This window comes from Pipistrellus kuhlii, unplaced genomic scaffold (assembly GCF_014108245.1).
Source record: "Pipistrellus kuhlii isolate mPipKuh1 unplaced genomic scaffold, mPipKuh1.p scaffold_m20_p_38, whole genome shotgun sequence".
NCBI lineage: Eukaryota > Metazoa > Chordata > Mammalia > Chiroptera > Vespertilionidae > Pipistrellus > Pipistrellus kuhlii.
The window spans coordinates 195,412-221,021 of NW_023425538.1; the positions used below are offsets into that span (position 1 = coordinate 195,412).

Sequence of the window (25,610 nt, forward strand, 5' to 3'; positions counted from 1 at the left end):
TATTTAGGCCGAAACCTATTTGGCTCAGCGGTAGAGCGTCGGTCTGCGGACTGCAAGGTCCCTGGTTCGATTCCGGTCAAGGGCATGTACCTTGGTTGCGGGCACATCCCCGGTAGGGGGTGTGCAAGAGGCAGCTGGTCGATGTTTCTCTCTCATCGACGTTTCTAGCTCTCTATCTTTCTCCCTTCCTTTCTGTAAAAAATCAATAAAATATATTTTTAAAAAAAATAAAAATAAAAAAAATAATCTATTTAGGTCCACTTAATATTGTTGCTTTATGTATGTAAATTTTGTTCCTGGTATGTAAATTTTATATTAGATGCAAAAAAAAATTTATAAACAGAAGACTTGGATCATAGTAGCTCAAAAATGAAAAATGATTCAGAATACATTTTAACAAGGACACATAGGACTGACTGCCTTCCATTTACCTGCCCTTGGTTCTTTTTTTGTTGTTTGTTTGTTTGTTTTTGTTAACAATAATAATTTGACCTTAAGTGCCATCTAAGGTCTTGCCCCATCTTCAGTGGTCCATCCTCTTCACAAGACATGCTGACACTGAGAGTCCTAGGAATGAGCCTTCCTAGAACTGTGGGATTGCATTCAACAACCAAAAGGTTGGTCATCAATGCATCCTTTGGATTGATTTATGAGCAAAAGGGTGCTGTGTAGACGAAAGGGGCACATGCTAAACAGACAAGCTCAGGGAAGGCCTGCATGGTGGTCTTGCAAACTCAGGGACCCAAGGTAATCACAAAGGATATTCTGAAATTAAACTTTAACTAAAAGCAGTTATGGTGGGTAATTACATCTTAGGCCAGTATCTTCGCTGAGGAGGTCAACTTTTATCTAAACTGAGCTTATCTGTCTTTTTGCATTTATGATGATGTACCCTTAAAATGTCTGGGTAACTTGTAACTTCCCTTTTTCCGAGCTCCTTGAGACACAACCTAATGTGCCTGGGCACCAGGACAGATACCATAAATTCCTTCATTGTTATTGTTATCATGTTAATTGTTGGCAGGTGTTTGGTGGACCCGACAGTCTCCATCTAAAAAGCTGTCAGGAGATGCTGCTCATACTGGCCTGCAAAGCACTTTCAATGGCAAGGCTGATGGGGATCCCTATTCCCTAAAAGGACAACCTACCCACTTAACCCACTGGGCTTGTGCCATGTCCTGGCCATTGGTCTGTCAGCACCACACAGAGAGTCCCAGGGATCCTCAAACCCAGGGGATTGTTTATTTGTGTGACACAGAAACCCAGCTGGCACCACACTCTGTTCTCAGACTGCTGGGAAGGTTGCATTTCCTCCCAACAGGCAGGTCACAGAGGTGACTCTGGGAGTGAGTACGGGTCATCTGAATGATGACTGGTGAGGGGATCCACCTTCTGTCTTTGAGTGTCAACAGCCTGGTTTCTGCTTCCAGAGACAGAATCCCAGGACCAGGAGTCTCGGTAGGACCCAAAGTGAAGGGTGTGTGTGTGTGTGTGTGTGTGTGTGTGTGTGTCTGTGTGTGTGTGTCCTGGGAAGAGGGGACTGTGGTGGGAGGTCATGTGGCTGTGAGCTCCCTGATTTTTGAGGGACATGACTTTTAAAAAAGAATATTCATTTATTTATAATTATTGCTAACTAAACTTCTCTTTTATTTATTTATTTGTTTGTTTTTTTAATTTGGGAAAATGGGGGCCAGGCGGGAGTCCACCTCCAGGGGGAGGACTACCCATGCACTGGCCTTTTGCCATCCCTTTTAATGAGGCTGTGAGATAAAGACATCCTTAGACAGAAAATTCCAACAACAGAAAAACAACAAGAATTTACATATGATTAACAAATTAAAGTTGCTTTAACTACCACTATCTCAACTAAACAATGAGTTGATAGCTCCGACCATTCAGAGCCATTAAGGTTGGCCAGCTCTTTTTACATTTTACTTTCCAGGCAGATTCCCAGCATACCCCTTTCCTCCCCCTTCTCCTCCCCTCCACATGCCTGAGCTGTGGGCTTCATTCCCAATGTGGGGTAGGTGTGGGGCAGCTGATCAATGATTCTCCCATCATTGGTGTTTTTATCTCCCTCTCCCTCTCCCTCTCCTTTCCTCTCTGAAATCAATACAATATGTTTTGTTTTGTTTTATCTTTAAAAAAAAAAAAAAAAAGAGGAAGTAAGGGCTGTAGGAGAGACACGTGGCTCTCAGGAGAGTGGACAAGCTGGTGATGGTCTAGGTGCCAGGTGTGGCTGAGGCTTCTCTCCAGTGTCAATCAGTCCTCCTGCTGGGAAACTCTCAGGGGAGGGAATTAAGAAAATTGTGTTCTTCTTGGGAGGTTCTGCCTGGGGAGAGATAAGGGGGTTCAGAAAATGCCTATTCACTTGCATTTGGACCCCTTCACTTGCATTTTATTGAGATAAGAAACTGAAAAAGAACTTTGGATAATAAAAAGGAAGATGAGATGGGGTATAGCGCCCCAGAGCTATTGTAACATTGCAAATGGCTCACTGGAACTGGCCATGATTCTGCCTGTATTGAGACACAGGACACACAAAGGCAAAAAAGGCAGAGTCAGAAGGATGGAGAGAGAGAGAGAGAGAGAGAGAGAGAGAGAGAGAGAGAGAGAGAGAGAGAGAGAGAGACAGGCATCTCTGTTTACTCTTTCTTTTTTAAAAATATATTTTTACAGAGAGGATGGGAGAGAGATAGAGAGTTAGAAGCATTGATCAGCTACTTCCCTCACACTCTCTACTGGGAATGTGCCCGCAACTGAGATACATGCTCTTGACCGGTGTGAAAGGAAAGAGCCACACGCTAGCCTGACAAGCTCAGGAAAGGCCTGTGTGGCAGTCTTGCAAACACAGAGACCTAAAATAACCACAAAATATGGTTTGAAAATTAAATATCTAACTACAAACAGGTTATAGTGGGTAGTCATGTCCCAGATATTTCACCTGACAAAGATCAACTAAGATCTTCTTCACTGAGCCTATCTGCCTTCCTGCTTCTAGGATAACTTATCTGTGAGATGTCTGGGTAACTTGTAACTTCCTTTTTACCCCGGACCCCTTAGGGCACAACAAATGGCCTCCAGACATTCCCTCATTGTTATTGTTAACAAGTTAGTTGTCAACTGTTAATTACATTAGAGTATCCTGATTCCATCTCTGTAAAAGAAGCTCATGTCCATAATTTCACCTTTTACCCTATCCCAGCGGTTTCCCCACTTTGCTCTGTCCCACTTCCCTAATCTATCACCAATGAATTTCATGTACCATATTTTTTGGACCATAAGACACACTTTTTTTCCCCCAGAAGTGGGGGGGAAAAGTCCCTGCGTCTTATGGTCCAAATATAGCCTACACATATACTTTAAAAAAAAACGTTTTTTTACTTGCCCGGCTCTGTGTGGTCTCTGTGTGCTTGCCCAGCTCTAAAATGGTTCTAAATTCTGCTGTTTACTTTACAGGGTTGATTACATGTGTTTATGACTGTGATGTTGGGTTTTAATGCACATAAAATATTTTAGGACACTATTTGTTTCAGAATCTTTTTTTCTTCATTTCCCTTCTCTAAAAACTGGTGTGTCTTATGGTCCGGAGCGTCTTATGGTCCGAAAAATACGGTAACTCACCTAGGTCCCTTTCCTTTGATTGCAATGTATTCTTACAACCAGACTTCCTGATCCCCAAGGACTACCAGGGATCCACGTCTGATGCAATAAACAAAGGAGCCTCTTCCATGCTAGCATGGGCTCTGTCCCATCACACCATCAGCATGACAGAAGAGAGACCGAATTTCACCAAGCCCCGGGGTTTTACAATGGTGGTGATGTCACTGCTTTGGCTGACCCTGATTGGTTGGGTGAGGGCTAGGGTCCAGTTACACAAAATGGAGAATAACTCTGCCCTGCCCCACAGTAGAGTCCAGAGTTTATCCTCACCCTGCCCTGCCCTTTCATTCCCCCCTTGTCTTATGTGCATGAGTCAAATCATTGACTCAACCTACTTTCTTTCAGCATAAACAACAAATACAGTTACCAAGTCCCTTAGTACCACAGTTCCCATCAGTCTTGTCCTCACTGAAGTCCAGCTCCCCTCCTGCAGGCATCAAGTCTCCTCCTGGCCTGTGTGGACCCCAGGCTGGGATCTCATAGGTGAGGCTGCTAGTTGCCAGGTTCCAGGACATGCAGGAACTGGGAGTCATGTAGTCAGGTCTGGGTGCCATTTCAACAGCCGTGGGCATGCTCAGGATAATGGTGTAGCATCACTTTGAGTCCTTGGGCAGTGAATTTCTTTACCCACACTGAGTTCTTGGGCTACAGGGTCTGTGGTGGGCACTGCAGTGCATCTGGAACAAGCAAACTGCAGAGCCTGTAAGGACTTGAGCAAGGGAATTATTATCATACATGATATCCCCCCCCCAAAAAAAAAGGGAACTCGTCCCAGTGAAGGGTACACCTGGTTTTTAAGAGGGCAAAGGGTTGGTTCAGTTTTCACTGATTCTAGGTCACATTTAGTTAAACCCCTTTTCTGAGTCCTGCTTATGCCTGTCCTAATGCTACAGCTATACTTTGAGATACCTTGGCTACAAAGGTGGGGCTGTTATCTGATACTGGCAGCCTGAATCTAGGTATAATCTCCTGGAATAACCTCTTGAGGCAGTTTCTGTCCTAGTGGGGTATACTTCAACCTAATCTGAAGTGTCTACAAAAATTAGGCCTTATTGATGGTGGTTTAATCTCTGAAATCCACCTACCAATGCTCTCCTGGGAAGTTCCGTGGGACCCGAATTCTCAGGGGGACCCCCTTACCTTGCTTAGCATTTACCTGTGCTCAGACAATACTTCTAGCAACTCTGCCTCACAGAAGCTCAGAAGTCTTGGTGACACTTAAGTGGGTAACCTGGTGTCACTGGGTAACTCTGACCTAGAGCCTCTGGGACCAAAAGCCTTGTCATCTAGAGGGTCCTCCAATCATATGGTCCTTCAGTTGCTTGCTTCTGTTCAGCCAATTCCTTCCGGCTGCAGTTGGTAACTCTCTTTTCTTTGTGGATGGCACAGTGTCTCCATAAAACGGCCTGGGTTAAGGCCAAAAGTTCAGGAACTGTTCCCAAATGGTGTGGTCCAGGGTGACTACCACTGTCCCTGCATATCAGGTCCCATCCTGAACATAACTGCTCCCATCTGTGAACAGTACCTTGTCATCTGTTACCTCTGTGCAGTCATGAATGGGTTCCTCCATCAACAGCTGGAAGCAGGCTGGCAGGGTTGATGGCCAGAGTCTTATGAATCCGGACACAGGGCTGGTCCAGGAGAAAAGCTTGGCCCATCAGGGTTAACTCCTGGCCCAGAGTCTGCTTATCTGCCTCCTTCACCAGCAATGCTGTGGTGGCCACTGCCTGGAGGAATGCTGACCACCCTGCTGCCACGGGTTCTAGTCTCTTAGACAGATAGGCAACACGTCTCTTCCAGGGACCTAGAGTCTGAGTGAAAACCCCTTTGGCAATGTCCCTTACCTCACTCACGTAGAGGTGGAAGGGCTTCATGACATCTGGCAAGGCTAGGGCAGGTGCTGAGACGAGAGCCTTCTTTAGCTCCTCAAAGGCCCATTGTCCAGTTCAGCAGCTGCGTTCCCTCAGTAAATGTTCCTTCTGAGGTCCACAGTCCTTCTTCGATGTCCAAGGAGGCTCCCTGCTTTCTACTATAAGCATACTAATGCCTTTCCATTAGTTGCTGGCCTCTTATAATTTCAAATTAACTTCCAAAGCTTCTTTCTATATCCTTCTAAAATACATAACCATGCCTCAAATTTTATAGAAAAGGCAAGGGAGAAGGGAGCAGGTCCAGTACTCTGTTCCCAGGCTTCCAGCTGCTTAAAATTTAAAATGCCACATTTTCCCTACAGATAAAGATTTATCTGCATCTCTAAGCCCCTCTCCACTCCCCAACCCCACCCCCCACCCCCCAGAACATAGGTGAAAATTGTCCAAGCAGTTGTGGGGGGCTAAATCATACAAATAATTATTTTCACATTGTTTTAGCACAATTCTAAATAAATTATAAACCTTTGTGATGAAGTCTACTTAAATCTATAAAGTAGACACACATGACTGAAACTAAAAATGACTCCCAAAGTTTACAAAATACAAGTTGCAGGCACAAGCCCAAATTCAAGCTTACAATGTGATTACAAATGACAACAACAATGACATAAACAAAACAGATCAAATATAAAAGTTTAACATGTTGCATTAAAACATCACTTTGTTGTGGGCGACCTGCAAATGACGACCACCAGTCAGCCAAATTGAAATTTAGGAAGCCTTTATTACTAACTTAAGTCCGGGCTCACGTCTCAACTGACACAGCAGCGAGCAATGAGAGCCCCAACCCACTGTAAGCATGCTACTTTGATCCCCGTCTTAGGGATGTCTGGCAGATTATGATTGGCTAAAAGTTTTAACGAAGAAAGGTCAGTTATAAGCTATAGAAAATTCCACTAGTACAGTAACATGTAAAGTTTATTATACAACACCTGGGGTGGGGATTTATTTTCAGCTTAAGCAGTCTCTGTTTGACCTGGTTTGGTCTGTTTGTTCTGCCATGCAGCTACTGGAAACAGAACGTTCCTGCCTGGAGGTTGAACCTTGCAACAGAACTATTTTATGACTAAAAGTTATGCTTGGCTAAAGCGTATCATGATACATTCTTTGTTGTGGGTCTGGTTGCTATTCTTTCCCTGGCCTGGAGCCCTGCCTTGACAGGGTCTTGCTGGCCACAACAACTTCAGAGAAACTGACTTCAAAAAAATACTGCATCACTGACTTAAAAATAATTTAAGTGTAAACATCAAATAGATTCCTCATCTGACAAATGAGAACAAATCAATCCTTGAGATCTTTGATCATTACTGCTTATTTTTAACGCATGTAATATAGTTCAGCCTGCCATCAATTCTATGAGGCAAATTTAAACTTTAATTTTCTATGTCTCTTTCTTCTCTTACATCCTGCTTACTTAGGGAGAAGTTTCAGCAACAGGTCTGGCCATTTTCTGCAGATCACTGGGGGAGGGATTGGACAAAGGGAAAGATGGGTGTAGCCATTCAAATGCAAATGAACACATTCTTTAGCTGAAGACTCCCAGCCATTCATATGTAAACTTGTTACCACTACCTGCCTCAGGACAAGAAATTTCAAAAGCTGCTTACAATGCCTTGGGAAACCAGTTTTTATTTATCTCCCAGTTAATCTCCACCATTTTTAAAGCTCATTCTGTACACAGAAAAGATGTTAAGCACAGCCCAAAATTATGTGCACTCCTTTTGAAACGCCTTTTCGCTTTACTGAGCACAGAAAATCGAGATGCATAAAAACTTTCTTGGGGAGTGATTTTCACATTGAATCGCCAAGTGTCTCTCCTCCCCCACCTCCTGCCTGCTCTGGAGGGAGAGAGTAGCAAATTTACAAACAAGAGCCAAGTGAAATCTTTAGTTATACAAACATACAAACAAAGAACACAGAAACAGACAGAAGGCTCCCGGGAACAGTCTTCCAACTGTGGAATCAAAACCAAACTACGGCCTCACGCCAACTGGTGTCCCTACAACATTGAAAACTGGCCACCCACTAGAACAAGTCTGCCATTGGCCATTCTGAACCTCTACAACACAGAAAATCACAACAACCAACAAGAGGATGCCCAACATCAACATTTCAACTTAAAACCACACTTGGGAGAGGTCCACTTCTTTCCTGCCTTTACAAGAGCACAGAAATTCGCCCATGAGGCCTCTTCTCCCAGACCTGATGCCGCCAAGCCGGCCCAGGCCCCCAAGCCAGGCTGCTGCCACTGCTCTACCTCAGCTGTGCTGCTCAGACAGCCCCGAGGAGGCAGGGAGGGAGCACAAGGAGGGAGTGCAGGTCGCCCCACTGACTTCCCAACTCTGCTTCCCCTTCTCCAGGCAGCCAGCAAAATTAACCCAGGTTGTATTTATATGCATGCATACAAGTCCTTAGGTTGATCTATTATCTCCCCGAGATCTCCCTACCCTCCCCGCTGTAATTCGACAGTCTGCTTGTTGTTTTATTGTCTCTATATCTATTGTGAAAGAAAAGAGCCACAAGCTAACCTGACAAGCTCAGGGAAGGCCTTCGTGGCAGTCTTGCAAACCCAGAGACCTAAGGTAACCACAAAAGATTTTGTGGTTTGAAAATTAAATATCTAACAGGTTATAGTAGGTACTCATGTCCCAGATATTTTCCCAGACAAAGATCAACTTTGATCTTTTTACTGAGCCCATTTGCCTTTTTGCCTCTAAGATAACATATCTGTGAGATATCTGGGTAACTTGTAACTTCCCTTTTTCCGGAGCCCCTGGGGAATAACCAAATGTGGTGGGCGCCAGGACAGATGCCTCAAATTCCTTCTTTATCATGTTAATTGTTCCTGCACTCACCTGAGTATACATCCATCATTTAACTTTTTATCCAATCCCAGGAGTTTCCCACCGCTTTGCTTTCTCCCACCTCCTTACTCCATCACCAATGAATTTCATGTAACTCACCTATGTCCCTCCTTTGATTTCAGTGTATAAATAGAGAAATGTAACCCGCCATTCTTCGGAGCATTATCTCAATCCATTGAGGTTTTGCTTCCCGGCAATTGTCGACAATTTTGGCTCAAATAAACTCATTAAAAAAATTCTTTACAGGTTTCAATGGTTTTTTTCGTTAACACTATCTTTGGACATAAAGGCAATAGGCCTTTTGGGCATGGTGGTAGATGGTACAGCAGGAGAGGGAGAACACATTGCTGGGCCTCACCACAGAGGTGTTGATTCAGCAGGGTGGAACCCGGGAATGTGCATTTCTAACAAGTTTCTAATTGTTGATTGTTGCTGGTCTGAGGACCACACTTGGGGAACTACTGGTCAATAAACTCAGAAACAGCTAAATGATAATAAATTAATTAATTAATTAATTAATTAAATTAACCCAGGTGCCTCCCCCCCCCCCCCCCCCCAGTGATGCTGCTGGCTCAGCCATGCTCTGACGTGCAGACTAAGCACTGTGGAACCCCCCCCCCCCAACACAACACTGCCAGGGGGCCCAGCACCACCATGCCAGCCCCACTTCAGCGGCTCCATCCTGGGGAGCCATACCTCCCGCCCATACCAAAATCAGACCTAGGAAAGGCTCCAGTCACTTTCCTGCATGTGAGGCATCAGCTCACACAGCTCGCCTCGTCGTGGGAGAGGTTTCCATCCCTCTCCCGCATGTTATGGGCCCTCTAGGAGAGGATTCCACGTCTCTTCTGCCTGTGAGGGGCCCTCTCGTGAGGTCAGAATGTCTTCCGAATCCTCCGGCCCGTGGCCTTCCAGCAATGAGTCCATTTAGACCTCTTCGGGCACTACGGACACGAGGGGGTTCCACGTCCCTCCAGAGCACTCACACAAGGACACAGACACACACACTTACCGCGGCCAGTCAGGCTCTCTGGATCGGAGACCCTCATGGTCTTGGGGATCCCGGACGAAACCCCCCTATGTTAAGCCCAGACTTCGTGATCCCCACGGACCACCAGGGAGCCACGTCCGATACAATAAACAAAAGAGCCTCTTCCATGCTACATGGGCTCTGTCCCACTCACGCCAACAGCATGGCGGAAGAGAGCCTAAACTTCTCTTTTAAACAGGAACATAAAAACACAGTAGGGCTCTGCACAAATGGAATTTCTAAACAGTTGGTTTGTATACACATCAAAATAAGTTAGAATGGAATTCATCCAGGACTTTCCAAGTCCCCTAAGAGGCCTCACACCTCTTTTGCAAAGGTTGGGGGTGAGGGGTGAGGAAAAGTCCAAGGCACCGGGAAAGGGCCTTCAAGTATCAACTCACAGAGGGTCAGCTGATGGTGGGACTGCGGGAGGGAAGGAGAGCCCCACCCTGGGGCCCCGAACCTTCTCCCTTGGTTTTCCAAGACCAAGGCCACTGTGCTGACAGGAGGGAAAGGAAGAGGAGGAGGAGGAGGAGGAGGAGGAGGAGGAGGAGGAGGAGGAGGAGGAGGAGAAGGAGGGAAGAAGAATAGGGAGGGAGAGGGGAAGGGGGAGCTGGAGGTGAAGGGGAGGGAGAGAGTGTGGTGGGGGAAGAGGACAGGGGCAGGGGGAGGTTCAGGGTTCCTTTTGGTACCAGGGGAGAAAGACATCATGGGAAGAGGTAGTTGTCAGGGCTGATGCTCTGAGCAGGAGAAAATGTCTTCTACAGTGACAAGGTCACTTTCCACCTGAGGGTCATTATGGCGGACACTGGGCCCTGCGGGGCCTGGGGTCTAGAGAGCACACTTGGGGTGAGGCTCCGTAGGCCCCAGCCCTCTCATCTGTTGCTTAATGGGAGCTGTAGCAGAGAAGGAGGGGCCCCTGGCTGCCTAATCCCAGGCCACCAGGTCCTTCCCTCAAACCTGATCACAGCCACCCTGAGGCTGGGCTTGGTTGGCCCTTCACTAAGGTACAGCCTTGGAGGGGTTACATTGCAAAGTGGTCCCCCACCCCCAGCTGTCCCCCCACCTGGTTCCTGAGCTGAAATTGGTGGTTTCACCTCCTTCTGTGCCTTTGGGGACAGCCCTGCCCCACCCTCCCCACGGATGCCTCAGGAGGCCAGTGGGCAGGAGTCTGGGCGCCCTGGGTCCTGAATGTGCTATTTCCCTCCCTGTTCCTGCAGCCTCCAGTTCCAGGGGCTGGAGCCACCTTGGGACAGGCCAGGAGAGCTGCTGAGGGAGGTCTGGCCTTTGGTGGGTGATGCAGAGCGAGTCACGGGCCAGAGGCTGGGAGCAGGTGGAGGGCCTGCCCCACTGCCTCCTCCTGCTTCCCACCAGCCTCCTGAGCCTCCCTGCCAGCAGCTGGGCCCCCAGGAGCAGAGCACTGCGCCCTGAGTTTCCCTGGCCAGGAGGCTCTAGGTTGGGGAGCACAAAGCACACAAGAAAGCTTCCCTTGGGAAAAGAAAATGGTCTCTATCAGAAAAGGTTATGGGCGACACAGAGTTGAAAAGAAAAAATATAAAATAAATTATCTCCCAAATACCCCCATTTCTGTGTGTGTGTGTGTGTGTGTGTGTGTGTGTGTGTGTGTGTGTGTGTTTGTATTTTTTCCAATCTGGTCCTCATTTTCCTTTTTAAATGTTGCTCTTCCCCTGACCCTGCAGGCTCTGGGCTGTCCCCGTCCTCAAAATGGATTCTTGTTACACCTTAAAGAAGACAAATGCTCCAGCCCCACTCCTGACGGTCCCTGTGGGTCCCCAGTGACCTCTTCACAGTGCCTCCCTCGCCCTCTCACCCACTCAAGGGGCTTCTTCCTGTCCTAGTTAGTGTGGCCTGACCAAGGCATGTCTGGGCTCAGCTCACGGCGGGGACTCTGAGCTGGGACATACCAGGTTGTGGAGCTCCAGCTAAGACAGAATTGGGTGACATCTGCCAAAAACCTCGTTAGGGCGGTAGGACCAGGGTTCTGGGGAAGGCATGTACAGGCCAGGTTGGGGCGCACATGCACCTTGCTCCAGGGTAGCTCCGGAGGCACTGGGAGGTAGATGGCCAAGGCCCTTCCTGCTCTGGGCCTGGGCTGTTCCAGCCGGGGACTCGTGGATGGGGTTGGGCAGTGCTGAGCATCTGGGAGCTCCAACATCTCTAGAGCAGGCAGGGGAGAAACAAGGCCTGCCGGGAGTGATCCTTTCTCAGTGACAGGGCCCCTGAGGGGCCATCACGTGGCCCTGCCCACACTGACTGCCTCAGTGCTGTGGGCCTGCAGACACCTGAGAAACTGTGCCCTTGTGACCTGTCCCTTTTCCCACTCTCCCACAGCAGCAGGCCCAGGTCCCTGTTACCCTTTCTTCTCCAAAAGGCCCGGGGCCTGGACCCAGTTCAAAGCTCAGGCCAGTGGTACAGTCCATTTGGTCACAAGCCCCTAGTGGTGCAAATCAGGGAAATGCTCCACACAGTGGGGTCCTAGCTCATTTCCCAGCTGCAGGAGCACAGACCGCGGGTCTCCACCCCCACACCCAAGCCCTCTCACCCGGTTCTGGGCAGCCAAGCTTTGCTATAGCATATGGTGGTAGGCAATCTCCTTCATGGCCTGCCAGGCGAGGACGCTGGCCTTGGAGCTGCCGTCCACGCCAGCGTATGCATATGTATTCTCCAAGACGCCCTCCATCTCCTGCTGGCTACCAAGCTCCCAGGGGTCGGTGCCCATCAGCTCTGTCATGGGGTCATGGATGTCTAAGCCAATGTCCATGATTCTGTGCTTGACCTTCATATGCCGGTTCAGACTGCCCTTGAGGTAAAACTTGCTGGAGCAGTAAGGACACTGAAAAGGCTTGCTGCCCACGTTTAGGTGCATGTGGCCCTTGAGGGCCATGATTTTAGGGAACCTTTACCTCTCTGTGTCTGTTGGTTGAGCCTATTTATTTGCTCCCTTACCCTTGGGGCAGTCTCTGTCCTCTGCCTGGGGGACTTGCTTGTGGTCACCCTGCCTTCCTCATAGTGGTACAAGGCAGGTGCTAGAAGAAGCCTGCAGGACAAAGTGGACACATGGGAGGGGGGGCGGGCCCAGAATGGTCTGTGATATGGACATCAGGCTCCTTTCCCATCTCCTTCACCAAAGCCAGGTTCCTATGTTAATTTCCTGTGTTTTTGGTGTGTTCCAATGTCACACCCTGGAGGGTATAAGGTGGCCTGCAGCTGCATCAGGGATGCTGACCAGGCTCCAGAGAGTGGGTGCTGACCCTGAGCTCTGGGCAGAGATGGGCTCTGACCTCCAGAGTGAGTGGCCAATCACTGTGTGTCCCAGGCTGCCCCGCTTCATCCAGAACAAGGTGAGCACAGGGACAGGGTGGCGGTTGTCCAGAGGACTCCGGTTCCAGTTCTGATACTCCAGGAGGAGCTTGCTGTCCCTGAGGTTTCAAGGAAGGGCCTGGTGAGGGCTCCTATGGGGCTTCCAGGAGAGGGTGCTGGCCGGGGGCTCTGATGCCCAGGATACACCGTGTATCCCCATCACAGCATTGGGGCACTGCATCCAAGTCATCTGTGTTCCTCACTGCCATCTGCTCTAGACCTTCCCACTAGGTCCGGGACCTGGAGCAGCTCCACCCAGACACTCAGCAGGGGACCCTGAGAGGAGGCCCACTGGGACCCTCAGCCCCTCTGAGGTGGAAGCCCCTCAGATCCTGGGTTCTCCAGACCTTTCCTGCTCAGGAAGTTCCCCAGGACATCATGGGCTGGTGAGATGTTTTCAGAGACACAGCCAGGTGACACCACAGATCAGGGCCTTTGGGCACAGGGATTTGCCCCCTGACTTCTTTTGAGGTAAAGGTGGGCTCCTTCCTCCTGTGGTAGTAACTCCACCTGGGTCCAGAGTCCAGAATTTGTGCCAGGTCAGGTGTCACTGAGAAGAGGAAGGACACAGGCTGCCACCAAGACCCACCTGGAGAGACGAGCTGTCACTCACCAGGAAAAGGTGGGGAGGGCTGTGATTTTGGAGGAATGAATGGGGGTCTGACCCCTCACTGTCAGGAGAGCCCTGCCCTCACTTTTTCAGACAAACAAGGGCCCTTGCTGGCCCCTCCCATGCTGACATCATGCCCTGGTCTCCAGGAACATGCTCTGAACACAGATGTCTCAGGTGGTAGGATAAGAGGGCAGGTGCCAGGCTTTAATTGTGTGGTTTCCATCATTTATGTCTGTGAAGCCATGTGAGGGTGCAGACAGGCACAGCTGGGTATCAGTCTGTCTGGTATCAACCTGGGCACAAGGACTGGACCCTCCCATCTGACATCAGGGGTTATCTTACATGCCAATGCCCTGGCTCTGCCTCCTGCTCTCACTGCAGCTTCCCTCCTCCTTAGATTCCTGATTCCCTCCTTGCTCAGCATGGCCTCTGTGGCACAAGGTCCAGGCACTCAAAGTGACAAGTGACCAGACCATACTCCTCAGTCACCCTCCAGATTCAGAGGCAGGTGCAGGTGCTGGGATCAGGGCTGCCTCATTGAAAGGACCTCCAGATCTGAGTAACCACCATCGGTGGGGACTGTCAGGTCCTATCATGGTGGGTGCCTTCATACAGATATTTGGTTTCCAGAGCTTCCCACTGGATTGGCCCGGAGGCCTTGATTGAACAATAAAGAGGGGCTGGACCTTTTCTGCCTTGGGCCAGACCCACCAATCAATGGCGGTGGATGCAGGGACATCAGGGCTCAGGGACAGCATGCAGGCCACACACCTCTATCTTGAGAGCCAGGGGAGCTTAGGAATTAGCTCATCCTTCTGCTGGTGAGAGGAGTTGGGATCTGGGTGAGAATCCCCTAGCCTCCTCTAGTTTTGCTTTTCAGATTTAAAGGGATAAAGGATAATGATTCCTACTGACAAACAAAATAGGTGCAGAAGCATGGATACATGGACCATATCTCAGAGGGGAGATAGTGGGGGTGACTAGAAGATATTAACCAAAAAACATATACATAGCTCATGGACACAGGCAATAATCGGGCAAAGGCCTGGGGTGAGGTGGAGGCCTGGTGGAGGGGAGGAAATGGTGCAGTGGGGGATATCTGTACTATTATCAACAATAAAAATTATTTTTAAATTTGTAGCTAGCTTCTTGATAGAAGGGAATTCTTACATCATTGTAAAATGAAAATAATGCACTGGAATATTCTTTAGAAGAAAGCAAATAACCATTTTCAATTTATCAGTAATTGTGATGCAGGTTTTACAATACTTTTCTAGTTCATCACTGATAACACCTTTGTAGTTTAGCTCATGGGAAATGGTGAAAGCCTGCCACAATCCATGTTTTAGTTCAAGAATGTGGACTCTGCCAAAGCCGGTTTGGCTCAGTGGTAGAGCGTCAGTCTGCGGACTGTAAGGTCCCAGGTTCAATTCCAGTCAAGGGCATTTACATTGGTTGTGGGCACATCCCCAGTAGGGGGTGTGCAAGAGGCAGCTGATCGATGTTTCTCTCTCATCGGCGTATCTAGCTCTCTATCCCTCGCTCCTCCTCTCTGTAAAAAATCAATAAAATATATTTTTTAAAAATGTGGACTCTATGTGGACTCTCCTGTGATTTGAAGCGTTCACATAGGTCACCTTCTGTGAACACTAATGCCCCCCTCCTAACCCTTTAATGAGGATACATTAAACATCTTGTAGTTCAGAGAGGGGCCCAGGGAAGAGCACAGTGGTTGTCAGCCCACAGGTGCTGGGAAAGAGACCTAACACTGTCCATTTCAGGAGCATAAATGCATTTTTAAGTTATGATTGTCACAATGTATGAGTTTGAAAATATAGGGAAACTCCTATGATGTAAATTTCTTCTTAATAAGATGTTTCTTCCTAATGATAGAAATGACTGCATTTACTGCTAAGATGCTTGAGATGGTAAGAACATCAGAGTAGGCATGGCATATAGATTTGTTAGGAGGTATTTTCTCTTCCCAGTGTCTACAGAATTTTCTTCACCTGACTTTGCAGAACAACCCACTGGTGTCACTCTGATTTGTGGGCACACCCTTTCACAACCCAGTCTTCCAGCCGGTGAGCTAAGGCAGCCATCAGTCACCACCTCTAACTATGCCCACTTTTGAACCTCAATGTCCCCTCTGACCAAGGTCAGCCTCAATATCTCAACTCTGTTGCCCTTTTCTCTCCTTTTCCAGCAGGAGGCATACAGCCTGCTTAGTGGCTGCAGCTGAATGTGCCAGAGCCTTTCCACTACATAATCCAGCCCTTTACCTGGGAACATTCCATTTCCTCACCATCAGTGCTCCCAGCCAAGGCCTCAGTCCTTCCCCACTCAGTCCCTCCCCATTCAGTCCTATACCAACTCTTTGTCCCCCTCACACTCAGGCAGCTCTGTCTGCCCAACTACCCAGTTCCTCCAGGGCTGCAGAATGGTCATTGCTGCCCCTGATCCTACCAGTCTGGAGGCCCAGTCCTGCCTCCCTGGTCAGCTGTGGGACCAGGCTCTCAGGCTCCATGTCCTGATTTACCATCACCTGCCAGGACATGTCAGCAGCTGAACAAAAGAGAGATGCAGGGACAGTTATTATTACCCATGAGTCTGCAAGTGGACATGCAGGGGAAGGTGCTGGAGGTTGGAGGGTTGGGGGAACATCAAGGAAATGGAATTTTCTGCTAATTTAGATGCTGGTAGTGTGAGCCTTGGGAATTTAACAGAGTTCATAGATATTTTCTTGGAGATAGATAAGGTAGTTGTAACTCAATATTTGGGTCCTCTCTCTTTGTTTCTTGATGAATATGGCTAATGGCTTAATCAATTTTGTTTATCCTTTCAAAGAACCAGCTCTTAGTTTCATTGGCTGTTTGTATTGTATGTTGCTGTTTTTTTAAGTCTCTATGATATTTATTTCTGCTCTATTGTTGATTATTTTCTTTTCTCTACTTCCTCTGGGCTTTTCATATTCTCTTTTTAGTTCTTTAACTTGTAAGGTTAAATAGTTTATTGCTGATTTTTCTTGTTTTTTGAGGTATGCCTATAGTGCAATGAACTTCCCTCTCAGGACTGCTTTTGCTGTGTCCCTGAGATTTGGGGTTGTGTGTTCATTTTCATTTGCTCCCAGGAAGTTTTTATTTCTTTCTTGATCTCTTTGGTAACCCATTCAGTGTTTAATAACATGCTATTTAGCTTCCAGGTGTTTGAGAGTTTTTACTGTAGTTAATTTCTAATTTCATTCCACTGTGATCAGAGAAGATGTTTGATCTTATTTCAACCTTCTTGAACTTGTAGAGACTTGTTTTGTGTCCTAATATGTGGTCTATCTTTGTGAATGATCTGTGTGCACTTGGGAATAATGTATATTCTGCTGTGTTGGGGTGAAATGTTGTATAAATGTCATTAAATCCATCTGATCCAGTGTATCCTTTAAGTCTCTGTTTCTTTGTTAAGTTTTTGTCTGGAAGATCTGTCCAGTGAAGTCAGAGGGGTGTTAAAGTCTCCTACTATGAGTATATTACTATCAATCTCTCCATTAAAGTCCTGTAGAAGTTTTGTTATATTGGGTACATATATGTTTACCATGGTTATATTCTCTTGATGGATAGGTCTCTTTAGTCTTATGTAGTGCCCTTTGTTGTCTCTTGTGATGGCCTTCATTTTGAAGTCTATTTTGTCATATATGAGTAGTGTTCTTCCAGCTTTTTTCTTTTCCATTTGCATGGAAGTTTTTTTCCATCCCCTCACTTGCATTCTGAGTGTGTCTTTTGTTTTGAGGTGCGTCTCTTGTAGACAGCATATAATTGGGTCATATTTTTGTATCCATTCAGCTACCCCATGCCTTTTGATTGGAGCATTTAATCCATTTATATTTAGGGTTATTATTGAGAGGTACTTATTTATATCCATTTTCATTCTGTATGGTAGGTTTCTCTCTCTCTGTTTCTTCTCAGCAATCTCTTACAGCATTTTATTTTATTTTTTTATCTAAAGAGAATCTATTTTAAGTTAAATAATGTTAAATACAACAAACATAAATTATTCAAGAAAAATTATCTTAAAGTAATATCACATGCAATAAATATTAATATTTCAAGAAAATAGGATTTTCAGTATAATAATATTATCAAAAGTGTATAACAACATAGTATGATATCACAAACATTGTAGGAAATATTAAAAGTCTGCTGATAACAGAATTACTACTATTTTATTCTAAAATATGTTCCCCCCTCTGGCTCTATTTTTGTTCATCATTTTAAGTTATTCATTATATTCCACAAATGAGTGAGATCATGTGATATTTATCTTTCTTTCACTGGCTTATTTCGCTTAGCATGATGCCCAGAGCTGGTTCTCTGGTGTAGGCCACATCCACAGGGTCTGGGGTGTCAGGTCCTGGAGGAACTAAGAAGCCACATCTTCTCTTAGGCTGATCCGCCAGTATGCCTCTGTTTAGGTTAAGTAATTCCTGTCAAAGAAATAAGAGATCTCTAAGCCCTGCAGCCTTCTCAGAACAAGTGCCATGTTTCACAGATGCTCTGGGGGTTGACTGTGCTTGGGTGTCAGTTCCCATGCTCCTCCCTCCTGTCAACCTCTGTTGTCACTTTTCACTGCCCTTTCCTGAACTGAAAGCACAGCCAGGGCTGGGCTGGGGGCAGGTCCTGGGGCCCCTGGGACCTGCAGGATGAAAGGTTCATACCCCACACTCACCTCGTAGATGGTAGATGGGGCCTGCTGTCTTGGGGTCTGATAGGGGACACTGTTTCCCCATCTACAGAGGCATGTGTAGCAAGCCAAGGTTAGGCAACTCTGCAAGTCTCTGGGCTGTTTGGGCCATTCTGCGTAGGGCGGGTCTCCTATTAAGCATTCTCTGACTCTCAAGGAAGTTACTAAAAAAAAGATGGTTAGCAAACATTCTGTCAGTCTCAAGATTAGTTTCCTCTTGCGAATTTCCTTAAAATCATCATTTTCCCTTTTTTGTTCAGAATCTGTTACATTTCGTTCTAAATATATATTAGCTTTCTGGGGTGGTCAAGGGACATGTGGGCATCACTGATTTTAAAATCTCTATCAGGTGAATTGAGATCAAACTGACCAGCAAAATATGTTCCCTCTTTTTTAACTTTTTTTTTTTATTAATTTTTTACAGAGAGGAAAGGAGCGGAATAGAGAGCTAGAAACATCGATGAGAGAGAAACATTGACTAGCTGCCTCTTGCACACCCCCTATCGGGGAAGTGCCCCCAAGCACTGTACATGCCCTTAACCAGAATCTAACCCGGGACCCTTCAGTCTGCAGACCGAAGCTCTATCCACTGAGCCAAACCGGTTTTGGCTATGTTGCCTCTTAACATGAGATCATTGAAAGGGGACAGGTTCTGGTTTTAAAACAGCCATTGGTTGCTTAAATACCCCTACCATTTGTACAGAAGCTTTACTCTAGGGGAGAGGAACACTTAGATGGGTAGGATTAAGAACAGATAAAGAAGCCCCTGTATCTACAAGGGCCTTAGTAACATCCCCTTTTAAGATAATTTCAACTTCTCCTAAAATATTAGTAAGGTTTAGGAGAAAATACCCTCTCGTAGTCCTGGAGGAGCTCTATGTTTGCTTCTGTTTCCTCTTTGTAAATCACACTTCAGGTTCTCTTGTTAAACAATATTTCTCATGGTGACCTCGCTTTTATTGCATAAGAGTCCTCTCTGGTTTCAAAACAGAGCTTATTTAGTAATTCTGTTGCCTTGCTCTCAGAAACAGTGGGTGTATTAGTTGGAATAGGTCAGAATAGGCAGGATTACACGTTCTGTTAAAAGTTTGTGAATCCATCACGATCCCAGACAAAGTTGGGAACCATTGCTGGTTCCTTTCTAGCTGAGACCAGCTTTTTCCAAAGAGCGATGTTAGAATTCCTATTCTCATTTTCCTTCAAGTCAGTGGTAGTAGAGGAGATGGAATGGGAATGTGAAGGGGAAAGGAAAGGACAAGTCCAGGAAAGGAAGGTCAGAAAGGAAGTAGGGAGAATGCGGTGCAGACATTTGTTAACTTCAGAACCGTTCTGAGACAGTGTCTAAAATTTCTTATTAATTCCATCCTTTTTTTGGAAGAATTGTTTTTTCTATGCTTCAACTTAAAAGATTCTAATTTCCAAATCAAGATATGCTTTCCATATAGGCATTCAGTTTAATTTCAGAGCCGGTGTTTTTCTAATTTCTGCATGCAAACTATTAATGTAAGTGCCCCAAAACAACTGCATTTTGGCCATTTCTAAGTTGATATTTTCTAGTTAAATCGTCCCATTTCTGTAAAGCAATTGCAAGTAAGGCTTTCTATCAGGAGTGTTAAATGAGGGCTGGAGTTTGGGAGCTTCTGGCCTTGGAGACACAATTTCACATTATATATATATAGTCTGAGCAAATTTTTGTAGATATATTTTGTAATGGGTCAAGTGTGGCCTCAGTTTCTCTCCCAGCTGTCTAAAACAATAGGAAGGGCCAAAACTGGTTTGGCTCAGTGGATAGAGCATTGGCCTATGGTGAAGGGTACCAGGTTCGATTCCATTCAAGGGCATGTACTTGATGGGGGGCACATCCCCTGTTGGAGGAGTGCAGGAGGCAGCTGATCAAAGTTTCTCTCTCATCGATGTTTCTAGCTCTCTATCCTTCTCTCTTCCTCTCTATAAAAAAATCAATAAAATATATTTTTTAAAAATAAAAATAAAACAACAGGAAGGGTTCAGGACCAAGCCTTATGGTGCCCCCCTAGATGAGCCAGTTAGTTAATTACAGGTGAGTTGGGCCTTCCGTCTGGGGCTCCTGCACCTAAGAATAACCAAGAATCAGAGGATGTGCCCCTATCGCTTATGAGCTGATGACTTCAGCTCATTTACACAGTCAAGATTTTTTGCTCAGACTCTCAAAAAGCAATTCCAATTAAAAGGCTAAAATCAAAACCAGTCACCATATTTTCCTCCAATCGCACCTTATCCTGAGTTCTATCAACCTTTAACCTTAATTTCACCTCAAGGATTTTAAGACACAGCTCAAATAAAATCAGACCCTGGACCAAAAGAAGGAGAAGGTCCTGAATCCAAAAGACAACTCACCCATGTTCACCCAATGGGCGGGGAACCAGCAGGCTTGATGGGCCCTTTGCTGGATCCTATACCAAGTGCAGGTCTGCTGGAAGGTCCTGGGTGAGCTTCTTTGGAATCCTGCCACGAATACGCCATCTAATGTTAACATAAAAGCATTCAAACCTGTGAAGAATTTGTGTGAGTTTATTTAAGCTAAAATGTCGACAATTGGAGGATCCAAGATGGCTGCTCGAGTAGACATCTAACCGCAGCAGCACACAACAATTTCAATGGAATACAACTAAAATGTAGAGTGGACATCGCCCAGAGCTTCAGTAGTCGACTGACTGAAAATTCTACCAACAAGACTGAAAATTCAAGACCAACAAGAAGGAGGGAGAAAACCAGAAGGAAAATCAAAGGAGCTGAAAAAAAGCCTAAGGTACGGAGACATGCACGCGTGAAGAGGTCGCAGCCGGAAAGGAGGAGAGGGCTGGGTGCTGCCTGGCGTTCCCTAGAAAGGAAGGAAATAAAACCCCCAGCCTGGGCTGAACTCCTGAACTGGCAGCACTGAGCCCCAGTTATGGGCCAGACCCTGGGGACCCAGGCTCGGGCAGGGGGAGATGGGGCTGTGAGGCGGAATCCCAGGGGAGCAGTGAAAAGCAGGGCCCCCGGAGTCACACGCACATTGCGCACAGAGGACTGAATGTTGACTCTGATGCTGGATTACCCTAGCCGGAATAAACAAAGCCTCCGGCGACGCTGAGCCTCAATCCGGACTGCTCTGAACCCCAGTTCTAGGCCAATCCCTGGGGACCCAAGCTCAAGCAGAGGGAGACGGGGCTGTGAGGTGGAGTCCTGGGCGAAAGGCCGAGCCCCCGGAGTCGTGCACATTGCTTGCAAGGGAAGGAATGTTGACTCTGATGTGGGATTGCCCTGGAGGGAAGAAAACAGGAGCCCTGGCAGTGTTGGGCCCCAGTTTCAACTGCTCTGAACCCCAGTCCTAGGCCAGACCCTGGGGACCCAGATTCAGGCAGGGGGAGACGGGGCTGTGAGGCGGAATCCCAGGGGAGCGGCGAAAAGCAGAGCCCCCGAGTCATGCACACTGTGCGCAGAGGACAGTCTGTTGACTCAGATCCTAGACTCCCCTAGCGGGAAGGAGAAAAAAAAAAAAGCTCCAGACTGGAGGAATGCGACAAGGAGCAGGAGCCCCTGCCGGACAACGGCCAGCCAGGCACCAGCAAGGAGCCGGGCGATGGGGCCCCCGGGGGGGGGGGGGGGGGTGCCCCTGAGCCTTCGACCACTGGCAATGGAGCCAAGGACGGGGGCTGCTTCCTGGGCAGCGCCAACCCTGGCAACAGGCTGAAGCAGCGTAGGAGCCCGCGGAGAACAAAGGGGTGCCACAGGCCAACCTGCTGAGCTCCCAGGACAAGGAGGAAGAAACCAAAGATTTCACACTTGATTTCTTCACATTTTCTCAATGTGAAGAAATCAAGTGAGAGCAAAAGATAGTAAAATTACTTAAGAAAGAATACAAAGAAGATCTTGAAAAATCAAAGACTAAGTCAGAACTCAACTCACCAGCCAACATTGCAACATAAATGCGTTTATTAAAAAAAAAAAAAAAAAAAAGGACAGAATGTTGGAACAGCAGCGGCCAGGCTTAGAGTGGCCAGGCACAAGGCAGTGGCAGCCGGGCCCAGAGCAGCAATGGCCAGGCCCCAGAGCAGCAGCAGCCAGAACCAGAGCATCAACAGCCAGCACTGGAGCAGCCAGACCTGGGGCAGTGGCAGCCAGGCCTAAGGCGGAGGCGGCCAAGCCCAGGGTGGCCAGTCCAGGAACACCCAGACCCGGAGTGGCTGGGCCCGGAGAAGCCGGGCCCAGAGCAGCCGGGTTGGGAGCAGCCAGGCCCAGAACAGCAGTAGCCAAGCCCGAAGCATCCAGGCCAGGAGTGGCCAGACTCGGAGCGGCCGGGCCCGGGGCAGCCGGGCTCAGAGCAGCTGGGTTGGGTACGGCCAGGCCCGGAGCAGCAGCTGCCAGGCTGGGAGCGGCCAGGCCCGGAGCAGCTGGGTCTGGTGCGGCCAGGCCCGGAACAGCGGTTGCCAGGCTGGGAGTGGCCAGGCCCGGAGCAGCGGCTTCCAGGCTGGAAGCAGCCAGGCCCGGAGCAGCCGGGTTGGATGCGGCCAGGCCCGGAGCAGCAGCTGCCAGGCTGGGAGCGGCCGGGCCCAGAGCAGCCGGGTAGGGTGCGGCCAGGCCCGGAGCAGCAGCAGCCAAGTCCAGAGCAACTAGGACGGGAGCGGCGGTGACCAGACCCGGAGCAGCTGGTTGTGGAACGAACCAGAGCAACAGAGGCCAGGCCCAGAGCAGCCAGGCCCAGAACAGCTCGCTCCTCGCCTGCCCCTGCCCCACGGCTGCCTCTCAGACATGGCTGGAAACTTTTGTGGGAACTTAAAGGTCTGCTGAATCAAGTGATGAAGGCTTAGATCTGGATGTGTTGAGTTAGTATAGCGCTGGGGTGTTGATCTGTGAGTGCCTTGGGTGGGGCCTGGATGAGGCTGGTTGACCTATTTGGAAATGTCTTTTGTGTGAAGTGTATCATTGGGCATGTGGAGGTATTATTGATATGAGAAAATGCTAAGTAACTGATTTACTATCTGAAAAGGGATTTACTATCGGGGAAAGGGAGGGAGGAAGAGACTGAACATAAACTGTGCACCTATGGATGAGGACAATGGGGGATGGGGAGGGGGTGGAAGGTGGGGTGGGAACCTGGTGGAGAGGGGAAGAAATGAGGAACCTTTGTAATAATATGAACAATAAAGATTGATTTTTTTAAAAATAAAAAAATAAAAATAAAATAAAAATATCAATCAAAAATAAATAAATAAAATAAAATAAAATGTCGACAATTGCCAAGAAGCAGTATATCAATGAATTGGGAGAGTGTTCCAGAGAATAGTGGGTTGTTTTTTCTTAATCTATTTTTATACATAGCAATCACAGTAGGGTACCTAGGTGGGTTACATGAAATCCATTGATGAGAGATTAGAGAGGCAAGAGAAAGCAAAGTGGGGAAACTTCTGGGATTGGATAAAAAGTAAAATGACTGCCGTAATCGGTTTGGCTCAGTGGATAGAGCGTCGATCTGCGGACTGAAAGGTCCCAGGTTCAATTCCGATCAAGGGCATGTACATTGGTTGCAGGCACATCCCCGGTAGGGGGTGTGCAGGAGGCAGCTGGTCGAAGTTTCTCTCTCATCGATGTTTCTAGCTCTCTACCCCTCTCCCTTCCTCTCTGTAAAAAATCAATAAAATATGGGGGGAAAAAATGATTTCAAAAAAGAAAAGTAAAATGATTGACACATACTTAGATGGGTGTAGGATAGTTAACAATAAATAATGAACACAATAACAATAACAATGAAGGAATTTGTTGTTATTGTTATCGTGTTCATTATTTATTATTAACTATCCTACATTATTTATTGGTATCTGTCCTGGCACACAAGCACATTAGGTTGTGTATCAAGGGGTCAGGAAAAGGGGAAATTATAATTTACCCAGACATTTCAAGGGTATGTCATCACAAGTGCAAAAACACAGATAGGCTCAGTAAAGGTAATGGTTGACCTTGTCGTTGAAGATATCAATCTAGGACATAACTATCCACCATAACTGCTTTTAGTTAAAGTTTCATTTCAGACCATCTTTTGTAATTACTTTAGGGCTCTGAGTTTGCCAGACTGCCATGCAGGCCTCTCCTGAGCTTGTCAGGTTAACATGTGACCCCTTTCATCCACATGATTCAGAATCTGAATTTTTAGCAGGACCTGCAGAGTCTCCCTATGCAGAGGAGATGGGGAAGGGAGTATCACTCTGAACAGAGGATGTGCCCCTATCTCTTATGAGCTGATGAGACCTCCCACAGGGTCTCATTCTGGCTGGGCATCCACTACAGCTGGGCAGCTGCCCAAGCAGCATTTCTAAGATGTTCCCTGGGCATCAAAACCTTTAGAAAGCTGCATAGATGATATGATACACAAATGGGATGGCATCCCTGTGACAAGAATTCCTGATATAGCCCCTGGCTTCCTCTCTGAAGATAAGAGCCAAATGGGGATGAGAGAAGGCAGTAGGAAGGCTACTGTGCACTTCACACAGAGCTGTGGGGGACGCCCTGGATACATGCACCCCAAGCTTCTGCTTGTCCAAGTGTGAGCAGCGGAATGGCACCAGGTGTTAACCTACGGAGTTAGGCCCTCAGTTCAGCAACCTCGTTACTTGACTTCAGCTAAGAGAAGAATTCAGAGTCAAAAACTCAAATTATACACAAAGATGTAGACTAATTTGGCATTTAATATGATCATTTTATTTTACAATCATTTACAATGAAACAATGTTCTGGTTATCTTTAAAAAGTATGCGGTAATAATTAGTAAAATATTGAGGATAATATTTTACTGCTATCTTGCAAAATTATAAGTGTTAAAAGATAAAATACTATATGAAAATATTAATAAAAAAAACCTCAAATTATAAGAGAGTTTATTTAGAAAGGCACAGAGGTAGAAGAAGTGAGCTGTAGGAAAAAATGGGTTCAGGAAACTAGTTACTGAAGCAAAAGAAGGACCATGGAGCTTAGGACAAAGAACAAATATAAGTGCCTTGAGGAAAGGAGTGGGGACAAGCACAGATATGCTCCAGGGAGAAAGAGCGGCACTGGGTCCTTCTTGTTCGGGGCAGCTTTCTGGAGGTCTCAGCTTTCCAGGTGTGTCCATTCAGGATCGAAGGTCCTGAGTCAATGCAGTAAATCCTAATATCAGCTATGTCCTGAATCATCTGATTTTGCTGCTTTTCTGGGCCTGCAGCTGAAACACAACTGAGGCCTACATGTATTTTGTCCCAGTCAGAACCTCACTGTCCTGGGGGCTTAATGCTGAAAGGCTATTTTTAGGTCTCTGGATGCTTTCCCCTCTAAGAGCATCTAACCCACATGACTAAGAACATGCCAGGGGAGGAAAGGTCAGAGGAAGGTCTCAACCTCATGATCAG

At 47.1% G+C, this 25,610-nt stretch overlaps 1 protein-coding gene and 1 long non-coding RNA gene across 45 annotated transcripts in view; one reads left to right on the plus strand and one right to left on the minus strand.

Moving 5' to 3' along the window:
- LOC118702294 (carcinoembryonic antigen-related cell adhesion molecule 1) overlaps positions 1 to 25,610 on the plus strand; it is an 813,263-nt gene that overhangs the window by 55,124 nt on the left and 732,529 nt on the right. The window lies entirely within an intron of this gene.
- On the minus strand, positions 1,601 to 9,846 carry LOC123651133. The gene is made up of 2 exons (XR_006739623.1): positions 9,649 to 9,846; positions 1,601 to 1,633 (listed from the first exon to the last, which is right to left on the minus strand). It is a non-coding gene; the product is annotated as an uncharacterized LOC123651133 (long non-coding RNA).